The 10,000-nt window shown below is 46.0% G+C and overlaps 3 non-coding genes across 3 annotated transcripts; all 3 read left to right on the forward strand.

Moving 5' to 3' along the window:
- Positions 1-9,369: 9,369 nt before the first annotated feature.
- Positions 9,370-9,442, forward strand: trnF-GAA. The gene has a single exon. It is a non-coding gene; the product is annotated as a tRNA-Phe (tRNA).
- Positions 9,443-9,470: 28 nt separating this feature from the next.
- On the forward strand, positions 9,471-9,544 carry trnF-GAA. The gene has a single exon. It is a non-coding gene; the product is annotated as a tRNA-Phe (tRNA).
- Positions 9,545-9,767: 223 nt separating this feature from the next.
- On the forward strand, positions 9,768-9,842 carry trnP-UGG. The gene has a single exon. It is a non-coding gene; the product is annotated as a tRNA-Pro (tRNA).
- Positions 9,843-10,000: the final 158 nt, after the last annotated feature.

Genomic DNA, 10,000 nt, shown 5'->3' on the forward strand with positions numbered 1-10,000 from the left:
GATCAATATCCGAACAACACCTTGACTTTGAATCTAGATGATGGTGGGCTGTTAAGCCCCCCTCTCCCGCGCGATTTGATCTCTCTCCCATTTCCCGAGTCGAGCTATCACCCCGATTGGAATAGATATACACAGCCCCTCTACCCCCTACTCTAGTCAGCTTTCTATCTCTTTCTCCAACGTTCGATGATCCTCCTGCAGGCAAATCATCGAAGTCAAGAAGAAGTGATGGGCCTGATCTTCCGATATCGATATCAGATCCATAAGCTAGCTCTTGGTTAAGAAAATCCTGAATATGCTGACCGGGGTGCAGTAAACGAACTTATATTCTCTTTCCTCCCCTCTATTCCCCTTACATAAAAGGTGAGTAACAAAGCCTCTACCATTTGAGGGACGCCGTGCGATCATACAACTACTCCACGTGGGCCTTAATCTGCGCATACGAAGAAATAAGAACATTTTTTCAAAGACCTCTGGAAATGCCCGTTTTGTCTACTTAACATATGGGACGAGCTAAGCTATATACCGGCTTGGAGCTTTCTTCACCAGTTCCCATAGCCTCTTCTCTTCCATCTTTTCCTAAAGCAGGGTTGGCGCGGATAAGGCTTATGTGTAGCATAAGGGTTGGCTTTTAGTCCTTCTTTCCCAAAAGAAGTAGACCTTATGGTACGTACCCTTCTTAGACATTGGTGCGTTAAGGCTTAGTGGGTAGTCTAAAAACAAAATAGGCTTCTCCTCAAAGGTAGCTTGCTTACTTAGTGCTTGCGCTAAGGATCGAAGAGCTTAGTGCTTGCGCTAAGGAAGTCATATGCTCTTTTCTTAAGTGCGGTGCCCTCAATACAACCTTCCCTAAAAGTGGAGGTAGGAGATCCAGTTAACGAATAGGCTGCGGCTGTAGCTGCAACGAGTAATGAATTCTCGGAAGCTCTTTCTTAAAGGGTGCCCCCTTCCCTCGAATGCTGCATTGGAGCGAGTTCTTCCACTGCCGAGTCCAGTTCAGGTAGCCATTCGTTCATGCTTCGCCCGGAGGGTTCCTGATAGCTGGTTGACAAGCAGCTGAGAATTGCTGTATACTAGGATGTCGGATCTATCTAGATCCAAAGCCTGACTACACGGAATAAATCTAATAATCCGAAGATGACCGCTTTCTTTGTACTCGGCCTCGTTGTTTTAGGCCTCCAAGACCTGTTTGCTCAGAGTTCGGGGCGGAGATTGTTCGTTGACGGCTCGTCGAATGAAAGCGGATCTGGTATCGGGCCCCTGACTTTACTTTATAGGGCTCGGACGTGAATATGGATGTTCTAGCTCAGAAACCACTCTAGCTTCGGATGTTAGAGCTTGCGATGGCCTCCTCGACATTAGACAGAAAAATGATACGCTAAATGAAAGCGAGCCTATTTCGATCTCCTTCACGCTAAGGGTATCTAGACGTCTTTTATCAACAAAGATGTTGTCTCCCCGCTTTCACGAATTGGGTATTCCTAGTCAAATTTGATTTCCCGGTATTTTTGTCATCAATTACTTTTCCCTTCAAAATTCCAATTTCAATCGTGCAACTTAACTTGTATCAAACCCCGCGTTTTTCGTCTAAATGAATTTTCCCTTCCTAAGTGACATCTCAATGGTCCCACTTTCATGAAACCCCCGTCATCAAGAGGAAAGGAAATTATTTTCTTGTATCGTCACAACCCCTTTTTATCGCTCGGAGCTGAATTTAATTCCTTTTGAGGCGAAATTCTCTTTTAAAGTAAGTTTTTTGCAGTCTCGTTCTTGCTCGTGATTCGTGGGGGGTAGTGGAAGAACCAAGCTAGGGATGAGCGCGCTAGCTGATCGTAGACCACCGTTGTTTTCTTCCTTCATTTCATAGCTTTAGGAAGGAAGGTTTACTTTTTGGTCGTTTACTGGTATTAAAATGATTGTGTTTCTGCTCAGTGAGACGATACAGACACAGAAGGTTTAAGCTAAGCCTCAGGGGCAGTCTCTCTATCAGGCCCTGCTGCTTCAGTCTCTTTCTCTTTATCCGCATTCCCATACTAACTCTTCCCGCACTCTCTTCTAGCATTAGCTCGTTTAAATCTACTGAATAGGAAAAAATCCTCCTTCCTATATTAGTATAGGTGGGGTAGAAAGGTTGAGCGGAGGCAGGAAAATTCGTAAGGTAGAGTTCCTCGGCCTACTCCTTCGTTTTTTAAAACGACCAAAAGCACTAGGTGTGATCTAGTTCTTGTTCGTATAGTCTCAAAGTCTGCTTATAGAAAACGAGAACCCTTCACGTATGAGATTGCCTGTGAGCCTTGTGCTTCCCTTTACAGAAGGACGAGGTAAACGTTCTTCTTATAGCTCTTGCTCAACTCCTTTCGTAGCTTCGTTCCTTCTTTTCTCAATATGATCCTTCATAGATGCTAAAATTTTACTATCTCATGGAAGGGGGTGGGAGCTTAACGCCCTCAAGCAAGCCCTTGACTTCGCGCCTGCTCGGACCAAAACTAGATAATTCACATTCTATCAGCCGAGAAGGGCTAAGAGCGAGGAGTGGTCCGCTTGAAGCAAGCATCTTACCTATTCGCGCTAAACCAATTCGTAGAAGAAAGCTTCACTAATGCCCAGCCGGGCGCCATAGACTTTAATAAGATGTCCCAATCCCCACAGGCAGCGGTGGCATCACGGCTCCAAGCCAAACCTACTAGAGGTCGATCTCTTAGAGGGCCGAGCGGCGAAGTTCGGCCAATCCATCCTATCCTGGATTCCTTATTTAAGCCCAAAAGGCTTAGCAGGTCAAGCGCGACAACGGCATCAGTCGCGATGTGATGTGTTTTTTAGCCTTGCCAACAATCCTTGGTATCGCTAGCCGGGCTATCTTCTTGTTGCATTGCCCCATTCGCTAAAGCAAAACTATAAACTACATTCCGCTCAAAGACAAAAACTGGATCGGTTCACTTCCACACGTAGCAGCACCCTAGCTCAAAGCTCCCCGGAAGGAAGTTTAATGGCTTGACACCAAATCCTTGCCTCGAGACCATAGGATAGGACAAGCGGTGCTGCTCCGTATTAGGTAGGGCTAAGTAGGGCTGAGTTTGTTTTGCTCAAGACGGCCATGTTAGTTACGTGGAGGCTATCCCTGCTTCAATCAGCGTCAAAAGCGGAAATTCTTTTTGATCAACTAGGTTTATTTCCTGGTTGCCTTACTCATTTAGGGCTTAGTCTGACTTTTGCATCATGAAATTGCGTAGAGTCATGTGCGAATCTCCAACTAGTTCGGATTCAAACATGACCGCTAGACTGGACTAGAGACTGCCTCTTGCTGAGCCTTTCAAACTAGGCGGGTCTGGTTTACATGTGCAAAAAGTTAGGACTAGTGAGTAGTTCTACTGAAACGGTTTCAAAGTATTAAAAGCCTTACAGGCCTGCCTGATGGAGACTACTTCATAGGGATCGATCCGGAATACCGCTTTATTATCAGGGAAGGATGACTTTCATTATGACTACACATTGCTTTTAAGCCGAATGCATGTTACGAAATGCAGTGATACGGAAACTCTTTTTATGGTTCTAATCCATGCGCATAGTCGCACTCATGAGAGTCTCTTTTCTTGTAAATGAGGACCACCTATCCTTTCCGAAATCGACAAAAAGTATGCTTTCAAGGGCAGTCTACTAATCGGTAAGCATTCCTTTAGGGCATTCATCCAATGTGGAATGTCTAGTGTCTACCGTACTTGAAAAGACTTCCTTTGGTCGAGTACCTTCGTTCCTTTAGAACCTCTTCCTGGCTACTCCACCCGGATGGGTGCCACAAACACAGCTTGTACTGGCTAAACATCTCCTATCTTTCCATTTGAAGGAGTCTATCCCACTGCTTAAGTATGACAAATGTCTGACACTACTATATCGGACGTAAAGTCTTGCCCGGCCTCACTGAGTGGATCTGGTGCCCACACCGTAGCTAGTCCTCTTAGCTTTATTGGAGCAGGTGCCCAAGCTTCTTTGGCTAAAGCACATCTCCTGTCTGAACCCTTGACCTATTTGAAAGACAAATGCACAAACCCAAATTGAAGAAAGAGATGCTCGAGTCTCTTACGCCATCCTAGGCGGTTCTCCCGTAGCGTCTCCGCCGGCGACTTTCTAAGGTTCAGGGTTGTCTGCCTATCCTAGGTGACCATCTTCGTCTACTACAACGAGGGGTGTGTGCCATAGAGTGTGGTACAGGTGTCACCAGTCCCAGACAGATTTGTTTATGATCTCGTCAACTCGGAACTCATAGCTGCTAGCAACTCCTAGCTACAACTAGAACTCCTTAGCTACTAAAACAAGAGCTCTTTCACTCGGGCGACTTTTCTTATTGGGCAAGTTGCCACCCGTTGTTCAATACCCTAACTATAGTAAGTAGCTTAATCTGTCGAGAAGAACCATCCCTACCGGATCGGACATGTAACCAGTCTTCTCCGCTTGAGAGGGAAAGACGGCTGCTCTGTGAACAAAACAACCCTAGTTGCTGGTCCTGCTCCTGCTGCTGTCTGAACTGCCACCTCTGCTCCAATACATAAAGCAGCTCCAGCTTGAAGCTATTGTAGCAGCTCTGTCCCATTCATCACTGCTTTCTGTTAAAAAGAAAAGAGCTGCTCCTCTCCGATCTAAGTCCTCTCTCTAGTCAGAAATTGCGTAAGTTAATCAGGATGGATCGACAGGCTTTCCAAACCTACAGGTCTCTTCCTCGGACCTAGCATTGCTGCCTGGCCCATCACTTCTTCTTTTCTTGACTTCGATGATTTGCCTGCAGGAGGATCATCGAAGGTTGGAGAAAAAGAATAGAATTCCAGATTGAAGATCTCTTGACCCATATATGATCCAGTTCTACATCTTAGCGCTGAACTAATGAATAGAGATTGAGCTTCACGTCGGGATGAGAATCTCACATGGTGCTGCTCCTGCGTCTCTCTGTCCAACTCGTTACGCAATTGACGTAGTAGACCCCTCGCATGATTGTTTCAATGATGTATTCAATCAAGACAAGAAAGATACGTCGTAATAAAATAAGGTTACATGGTGGGTCTGTGAAGGAACACCAAGAAAGAGGATCAGACTTGACCAGTTCAGGCTATGGAAGTTTCGATCTTCCCACAAATATTTTAATGGTGTCGATAGCGTGTCACGTCATGGTAACCGATCATCAACTGCTTTCGATCTTGAATGCTATTTTCCGTTCCTTGATCACTTTCTGGGATGACAGTAAGTCTTCTCACCAATGGGGATCCGGATGAGTGAGATTGGTCCCGTTCCTTTGGTCTTTGTCCACAGCTACTCGGTCAATGAAGACGGAATCTGGGCGGGATCTCTCAGTCCCATTCCTGATCAAATAACATCTCAAAAGAACGAACAAAGAATGGAAGGCAGCATCGAGCCCCGAAACGGCAAGCCATGCTTCAAGCTAAGTCAGTCTGGATCTAAACAAGGTAGCTTTCTTACTTAGTGCTTGTGCTAAGCTCATTTTTATTATTAGGTCTTACCTGGGGATTCTACTTGCCTTTTTTGCTTTTAGAACGGAGAGGGAACCTGAAGTCTGGCAGAAAATCCGAATCATAGTTAGCAGTTTGAATAGAACTAGTGTCGTAGCCAAGAGAATGGGAAGCAAGGAGTCAGAATTCGGTTGGGATTCTGTGAGTGAGGGAGCAGAGGCAGAATCGAACAAAGAAGATTCGGAGCAATGAAAATCGAACTCAAAAGCAACTTACCAATCCAGCTGACATTTTTTGATAAAATCCTCCTAGAAAGAGGAACTTGGCAGAGGTAGACTCGGCATCTGGCTCACCTGCAAAAATTAATTTTTTTTTAAAGGGCTCTTCCCACACTCGCTAAGCCGGAAAAATTTCAAGTTTGATCCTTTGCCATGGATGGAAAAAGAAATCCTGATATAGATAGTGTTCAGTGAGTGGTAGCTGTTGTCGTTGAAGGATTCTCTTTGAACGAATCCGATTTGTCACTGGTGAAGAATCTTTGATAGTGGCATCCCAATAAGCATCCGATGAGGCGGGATTGCCCTGGTCAGTTGTATTGAAGGTAGCATTTCACCAGCTTACATTGGAACTAGATATGGTAGATCCGGGGACTTCCTCTTATCACGACTAATTGCACGACTAAGCCGAAAAGAGATATCCGATTGGAGAGTCAATGTGGGACCTTAAAGCAGGTGAGAATCCGGTTTGGTAGCAGCTTACCAACTTTGAATTGGAATCTTAAATAGCAGACGATCTGCTACCCTATTTCCTTGAAAGAAGGTGCCCCTTTTGAGATAAGCAGGTGGGTTGGGCCAAGGGGCGAAGGATCAAGCGCTTTGAGCTTTGTAACTAGCCTTTCCGTGGGAATTTTTTTTTTCTTCACCTTCTTGTATAATATTAGGATGTCCCCTCCGACCGGCGAGATGTTTGTGTTCAATATTCTCCCTCTAATTAGGGCGAGAGTTTCTGCAAAGACAATGTTCAAGACAATTGGCTTGTGAGATTCCTCCCTTGGTTCGTGATTCCCTAGGATCCATACTAATAGGTTCTTACATATCCCCTCTTTTCTTTAGTCTTGCTGTCTATCAGCCTTGTAGGACTATTCAGAAGCATCTTGTCATCAAAGCCAGTTCGCCTTCGTTCCGACAAAGAGTGTGCTGCCTTATTCTTTTTGAGCTTTGAGCTTGGTTCCTCGCAAGAGAGATTGGACACGTCCTCACTCGTTCTTTTTTCAAGATCTTTGAGCCTCTTCCTCACTAAAGTTTCGCATCTTGTCCCGCAGCTCATAGGCTAACCTTGTACCCTCCGGGTGTGATCGACGTCACTCACATCTTTGATCGGTCCGTTCGTGCGGAGCGCACAAAAGCTGACTGGAGGGCGAAATCCTGGCCCGGCTCTGAAGTGTGCTATTTCATTTTTTATTATAGGAAAGAGTCTTTTTGGCGCTTTCTATAAGATCGCCGCGTACTGCCTACCAAAATCAGAATGCGAAGTCAAGCATCCTGCTGAGGTTTGATTTCTGAATCCATACCCTGGAAAAAAGCCTTGTTTCGTAGGACGGGATGAATCCCGAATGAGATGAAACAATCAAAGCCCCATAGCCTATACTTAGTCCCAAAGCCAAAGAATATCATAGAAGGAAGATAGATTGGGGTGATGAAAAAGGCTTCCTTACTAAGCCTCAAACTGACTTGTAGTCACTCTGAGTAGAGTAATTGGACTGAACGATGATGCCTTGTTAAATCATTACCTCAGTTCTATGTTCAGTTAATGTAGTCATTCTCTCGCCTGTCTGGCATTCTTTCACTCATCTTTCGCTCTCAATTCCGCTCCCCCGCTCGCGGCGCTTCTCTGAGGTCCTGCGTGTGAGGAGCGCGCTAGGCGTGCATTTTTTGGCTTGTTGCGTAGCTGAATGGGACTGGTGTAGTGCGGGCTTGAGCTTCGGTTCGCCCGTACGTTTCATAGGGCCCCTAAGGTTAAGCTTTGTTTTATGTGGTTTCGACTGTAAACCCCTTTCTTTTTCCTTCTGCCTGAGTATCGTTAATAGGCCATAATATAACTCAAACCAAGTAAGAAGGGCAGTCCGCCTCGTGGATCGATTTCGGAGTCATAAGTTAATGTTTCCTTCTCGGCCGTTGATGAATGGGACCCTTCGGCAAGCCTGGCGGTTGCTGCCTTGAGCCGATATCTTCCCAGTCCAAGCATTAGAGAAAGTGTGGGGATAAGGCCGACCTCGTTCCGCTACATTCATGAGATTCTACGGTTTAGGGAGTTCGCTGCTCGTGATTGACCGGAAAGGATCCGCCCCTAAATTCCTCACGCTAGTTTACGATTACATGGGTCAACTTAACAACAAAACCCATAGAGGCAGAAGAATGGCTTCCAATAGCTGTTATGATCAATCCAAAAAAAAGGAAAATTAGGATGCCTAATCCAGACCCATTCGCCTATGAAAGATCAAACGTGAAGATCCAGAGGTACCGAAGTTGTTGTTGTTGTTAGGCTAGAATCTACAGGTTCCGGTGCATTATGGCTCAATGTGAGCTTAACAATCCCTTATTGCTTAAAATCATACAGAGCAAAACAAGATGCTAAGGGAGCCATCTCGGTTTAGGCCGAAGAAGGAAGGTTTAGTTTTCGCGCCCGTTCTACTCGCCCTTTCCGCCCAAAAAAGACGGATTCTAAGGGGTTAGAGAACTTTCCCCGCTGTCCTTCTTTCAGCCGGCCCTAACTTCCTTCTCTTCTGGTTAATCCTCTGAATCGGAAATCGGATCGGCAACAGGTAACAGGCTTTATCTGGGTTCAATTCCTTGATTCCTACCCATTGGATTAATTCCTTCGATGCTTGCTCGGGGCGGGGTCGACTCAATATCGAGAGACTCACCCACCTAGGACTTTATCGCACCCTTATGTCTCCATCTCTCGAGTCGAGCTCAATCTCTGGCGGGTATTGTTTGGTCTGGAGTGCGGTGCATCTTTCTGGATGATGAACCCCTGTTTGAAGATGAGTGGATCGGGAATCTAACCCAGCGAAGAAAACGCCTACTTATAAGTCAGGCGCACTAGCGCACCAAGCAAGAAAACGGCTGGATTGACTGGCTAGCTCGTGCAATCAACGAAAAATTCCTTCGCGTTAGTAAGCCAAGCAAGCCAGGTTCCCGGACACTACGATAGGACGTGGATCGATCATGACGAGAATGGACTTCTCCGTAATGTAATAGAAGAGTAACAGTCCAGTTCCCCGGGCTTTCTCCCTTCTCGACCAGACGAAGGAGATATTAATTAAATTCAGGCGGGTAAGGGCTTGGCTTGACCCTGTGTTCTCCCCTGGTCGGGTCGGAGGCGAAGACTGGCAAAGTTCATCATTCAATGGTGGGGTGCTCATAGAAAAGAAGGCGTCGCCCAACAAGTGGCAGATTTTGATGGGGTCTCGCTTTGACGCTGGGGAGATCCATAGATCTGGATAGAGTCTCGCCCATAGATAGAGGAAGAGTACGCGCGCTAGCGCGCTACGGCTTACGCAGTTGATCGGATCAGATAGCCCTTCGGGCAACCAACCAAACCCGGCACATCAAATTCCGATCAACAACTTGGAGGTATGGCTGAGTGGCTTAAGGCATTGGTTTGCTAAATCGACATACAAGAAGATTGTATCATGGGTTCGAATCCGGCACGGAAGTGGAACGGGCGGGCGAAATTACGTGAGAGAAAGAACCTCTTGGTGGAGTCCCCCGGAGGACAGAATAGCACTATTTAGTGACTAGGAGCGGAGAGCCCGTTGCGCGTTGTTTTTGTTTGACCGACCTATACTATAGTCAAGTCGTCCGCGTATCTTTATGATCTCCTTTCCTTCTATTTATCAGATTTTTGGAAAGTGGTTTAGATAGCTGTTTTGGTAGAGCAGAGGACTGAAAATCCTTGTGTCAGTGGTTCGAATCCACTTCTAAACGGGCGAAGAAAACATACTTTAGGAAAGTGGTTCAGGTAGCTCAGCTGGTTAGAGCAAAGGACTGAAAATCCTTGTGTCAGTGGTTCGAATCCACTTCTAAACGGGCGAAGGGTCAAAAGGACACGTAACCGGGAGCGGGCCAGATTTTTTAATTCAAGTGAAAGAGGAAGCCAAAAAGCCGTATAGTGCAGGAGGCAGATTTTCTAAAAAAAAACGGTTGATTACTCGGATTGGTTCTCGCGTCCCTGTGCCCAAAAGGATGGGCGAGTTCGGTTCAAGTGTTCATCGATCGGGTGGGTCTATATGCTCCGGGGGGGGGTGAGACGCGAGGTGTAGCGCAGTCTGGTCAGCGCATCTGTTTTGGGTACAGAGGGCCATAGGTTCGAATCCTGTCACCTTGATGTGGCGATAGAAAATAATGTCGGAGAAATTACATGGTTAAGGTATTGGGTCGAATGTCCTTTTTGTTTTGTGTTTTTGTTTTTGAGGCCTCTCGTCAGATGGATTGTTTCTTGTATTTGGTTTATTATTTTGCGACAGTATATAAGGTGCGGTGACT

Source organism: Malus sylvestris, mitochondrion (assembly GCF_916048215.2).
Source record: "Malus sylvestris mitochondrion, complete genome".
Taxonomy (NCBI): Eukaryota; Viridiplantae; Streptophyta; class Magnoliopsida; order Rosales; family Rosaceae; genus Malus; species Malus sylvestris.